Genomic DNA, 5,053 nt, shown 5'->3' on the forward strand with positions numbered 1-5,053 from the left:
CATGTTAACTCACTTATATTCAAAATAAACTATTCAAAGATATCAGGATTCAAATTTTGTATGTGCGCCAGACGCGCGCTTCGCCTACAAAAGACACATCAGTAAAGCTAGAATCAAAATAAGTTAAAAAGATCAAATAAAGTACGAAGTTGAAGAGCAATGCGGACCAAAAATTCATGAAGTTACAGAAGAATACAGCGAAGGTAATCTATTCTTGAGGTAGAAAAGCCTTCATATTAAAATTTCGTATGCACTTTTATCTCACGCAAACGAAATTTTGCGCTCTTTGATTTCATTGAGTAAAATACTAAGGTTTATTCGGAAAAAAATATGGAACTTAACACCATTTGCACCGTACTGATACAGTTAAAAAAAAGTACAAATCTCTAAAAGGGAATGAATGTGATGATGGTCTATCTAATAGATTGTCATTCCAAATGTCATGCAATTTTTCTATATGTTCAAACATCTTACGAACCTTTCATGAGAGAAATCCTAAAACTGACCCCGTTTTTATAGCTAGTTAAAAAATCCAATTGTTTGACAGTTGTGTTGAGTTTGAGTAAAAAGGGAGGGTAACTCGAACAAACAAAAATTCTTAATGTAACGCTTTCTCGATAAACTACAAATTAAGTAAATATAGATACAATGGTAAACAGAATCAAAGCAACACATTGTAAAAAACTTTGAGTCCGAATCGTACCTCAGAATCCAGAAAAAAAATTCACCTTCACGATAGACCAGCAACACCTTATGATGAACTAAAGACATTTCTCATAATATATGTGACTGCATATTCAGTATAATTTGTAATCCCATTAAATATTTCCTTTTACTAAGTTCCTCTTTTCAAATATTTAGTTTGACCACAATGACCAGAAAAAGCAAGATGGATCTTACTCTCATTAAAATTGATGATGAATTGCCGTTGATAAGCTATCCAATACAAGGCTTTGTGTATGTATCAATCGGATTAGGTTGTAAGCCCATATGTAGTCTGTTATAAAGTACAACTTTTTGCGCACATTTCAGTCTCTGTTTTGTTACTTTGAAATGTTCCTTTGAAGTGATGGCCTAAAATTTAATTAAGGTCCTTCTGTTAATGATTAATACCATGTATTCAAGTAAAATTACAATACACAATACATTGGTGACCTCAACTTCAATAGAAATTTTCCTTTAATCTAATGTCAAAGTTAAGCTACAGTATAATATAAAGTATCCCTATTACATTTGCCTGTATTATACCTACAATCATGAGTGACTATAGAATACTGTATATTGGGCACTAGCCTAAAAAGAATACAATACTTGTGCGTTTTGATCGCTATTTTGAATTTACTTTCACCTGGAACGATTAAAGAATGTTTGAAAGCCAGTGTTGTACAAGAACCGAAACAGTTCAAGAGCTATATGACCAATGTGATCTACAAATTATAAGCAAATTCATCTTAGGTCAACTTGCCTGAAAATATTAATATAAAAATAAGATGTGGTATTACTGCTACTAGACAAATCTCCTCTGGTGATCAAATGACGTAAAATGTAGGGTGCCATGCGGTTGTTCATGCCTTCTGGTTACTTATTTAATGAAATATACACACATCTCCTTTTTCAGTTAAATTTATTATATAGTTCATATTCATTTTTGTAGCTGTTTAGAACGCTAGGTAATACATTCAATTGTCTCTTGATACCCATTTAAACAAAAAGGTTATGTTCTTAGGTAACTTAACAGCTTTTTCCAATATTTATTTACTTGATTCGTTTGCTTTTCTATTATCTAATTGGTAACAAATCACAGAGGGCTACTTTAAGCGATTTATTGTATACATTGTAACTGGAGTAATGCAGATACAATCTACTAGTTTATTCTTGAGCGTCATTTTTGCTATTTCTCATTTAATCTGAACAATCTTTATTTTGCCTATCAGTTAATTAGAATATAATTAGTAAATGGTTTAACTCGTATGAATAAATATGAATGTTATAATATATGAACGCTTCAATTTACCTTGACAAAAAGTAGGCAAACATTTTTACAAAATTCAATAACATTAACGATATCATTATTTCTGCACCAGACGCGTTTAAAAATCCAAATTTATTGAAAAAATGAAAAGCACATGTGGATGTGAAATAAAGACAATAAAACTGTGCGGAGAATTCACCAATCATAACAGCTGCTATCAGAGTAATTCGATTTTAAAGATAATTATATATTTTATGTATGACACTAAAATTTTGAAGACGGATGCCTACAGAACATCAGTAAATAAAACATAGTTGAAATAACCGTTACCCAGTAATCTTTCACTTGTCTGCTGAGATACACTAAATCGTTATCCAGACAAAACCCACAAATCCTGTAATCCCTATGCGAGTATTAGATACAAAATAAGCCATACAAAATAGAAAAACATATTTCATACACCCAAGTGATTATAAAATGATGCAAAATCCAGACAAAACCAACAAGACTTTCCATACCCATGCGATCAGGGATGATAATAATTGTTAAACCAACAAGAAATTCAACATCCCATGTCATCGGAAATATAATTATTAATCGCGACTTAACCAAAAAATCTGAAAACCCAAAGCGATCATTAATATGGTTTCTGTTTTACTGACCTACTATTAAAGTTTGACAAACTGCATTTGATCATTCTCAAACACGACAACTTTGCTGCGTTAAAAGAGCTTTTCTTACTTAATTACGAACGTTTATCATTGTAAAGTTGGATAATAAAATTAAAAGCCAAATAAAATGTTGAAACATGAACTGTGAAGTACTTTCTGTATAAATGTATAAAAATCAGTTGACATCTACACTGTACTCTGAGCCTTCAAATATTCCTGTATTGAAGATTTATCTCTTACTACAACCAGAAAATGTGGAATACAAGTGTAAGGGTAGATATCAAATGTATTATTCCATAATTGAAATATGAAAGAGATTTCGATTGTACTTTCTCTAACAGGTTTTTGATTATTTTTAGTTTTCACATCTGATGCACAACTCTCATACGATATTCCCGGGCTTGTATTTCCTATCATGATTTCCTTAATAGAGGGTTGCTGCTCACAAGGAAGATATTAAACCAAGAGTTCCAAATGGTGAAGTTGAAATCCTCCCTTCGTAAATTTTACGGACGCCATTAATAGTTGGATGACCGTTATGTAATGACTGTTTCACAGATAATGTTCCGTATGTCGTTCCTACAATACCCTTCCCTTTTTTTTTCACGAATGTGACCTACCAAATTAGATTATTTACCGGATTTGTTATAACATAAGTAACACGACGGGTGCACACGTGGAGCAGGATCTGCTTACCCTCTCGGAGCACCTGAGATCACCCCGGTTTTTGGTGGGGTTCGTGTTGCTTAGTCTTTAGCTTTCTATGTTGTGTCTTTTGTACTATTATTTGTCTGTTTGTATTTTTATTTTTTAGCCATGGCGTTGTCAGTTTATTTACAATCTATGACTTTGATTGTCCCTCTGGTATTTTTAGCCCCTCTTTCAAAGAATATGAGATTTCACAGCAAATCTAAAGATCAGCATTGATTGCTGAAAAAGTTATATTGTTAGTTCAGAAACAGACTTCATGCAGCAATTAGCAGACTCAGCAATAAACCATATTTGTAAGAACACTTCTGTATCTTTGGTATCCATCTGTAAAACGAGAAAAGATCAAGTCCATTATCTTCTTTATGGTTGAAAAATCCATAATTATAGTTATTGTATACATATATTTCTTCTCTCCTTTGTACGTTATATGTATTGGCATATGTGTCATATGTTTTTATGTATATTGATTCATTAGCCGTCCCGTATTTTAATTATGCTTTGACTGACTGTCATCAGCGGTGAATTACGTGCTTTTCCGATCTTCAATTTGACACATTGTGTCCCTGGTTTGTATAATTTTAACTTCTATCGTCTTCTTGAAGTTCCCGTTTTACTGGGAGTTTCCCTTCTACATGTTCTAGAGGTTTCCGTGACAGCTCTATATACCGAAACCGAAATTGGTCAGATCAGACATTAATATACTTGGATTCACAGAAGTACTTCAGATAAAAAAACCACAAAAAATCGGACATATATTTTTTACAGTTAAGTTGACGTTTCAATTTATATACTATTTCTTGTGAGCTTATGTGAAATAAATCCAGTTGAATTTTATTATTGATTTGTGTCTTTTGTTGGCTACCATTTAAAGGTGATTTCTGGCCGCAACAATAGTCCCCATGAGTACAGTTAGGTTCTTTGATGGGCATTCTTTGTGTAGTTTTTCTCCCTTATGTTTTTCAAGTAATATTTGTTGTCTCATTACTGATAGATGTAACAACCATTTGCAAGCAGATATGTGTTTAACTTAATGTTATCACTGATACCGTCCTAAATGTTCGTGCATTCATTTGTACTGTGTTCCTGTTTCTAAATGTTGTCATGTTAGTGGTCTTTTTAACATTGCAATAAAAATGGGAGATTTTGGTAGCCATAAAACCAGGTTCAATCCACAATTTTTTTCTTACAATGTCTTGTACCAATTCTAGAATATGTCAGTTGTTATGTAAGTATACGTTTCTATGTACGTTGCATTGGCGTTTCCTTTTGTTGCACGTCAATATTTATGTTGTTCCGTTGTATAGTTGATGTGTTTCCCTCGGTTTTTAGTTTGTAACACGGATTTGTTTTCTCTCAATCGATTTATGACTTTTGAACAGCGGTATACTGCATAAAAAAATAAGACTGAATCTGACACATTCCCATGTGATAATCTAATATAACACTGACCTAGTTCAGGTATGTTTTTTCCTATACTACTACCTATTTTTTTTCTCTTGAAATCAGCAATCCATATATGGATCTTTTCAATAAGTTCATTAGTGATAAATTTGTGACATATTCTTGAAAGGCTCACTTAATAATGCGTCTAATAAATGTAGGACAATCATATCAATCCCTTTGGAAAAACGAACCGGAACTTTTGGTCCTCTTTGTACTTCTTGGTGTTCAACAAATCCTATAAAGTAAGTTAAGAAGG

This window comes from Mytilus galloprovincialis, chromosome 4, assembly GCF_965363235.1.
Source record: "Mytilus galloprovincialis chromosome 4, xbMytGall1.hap1.1, whole genome shotgun sequence".
In the NCBI taxonomy this organism is placed as follows: domain Eukaryota; kingdom Metazoa; phylum Mollusca; class Bivalvia; order Mytilida; family Mytilidae; genus Mytilus; species Mytilus galloprovincialis.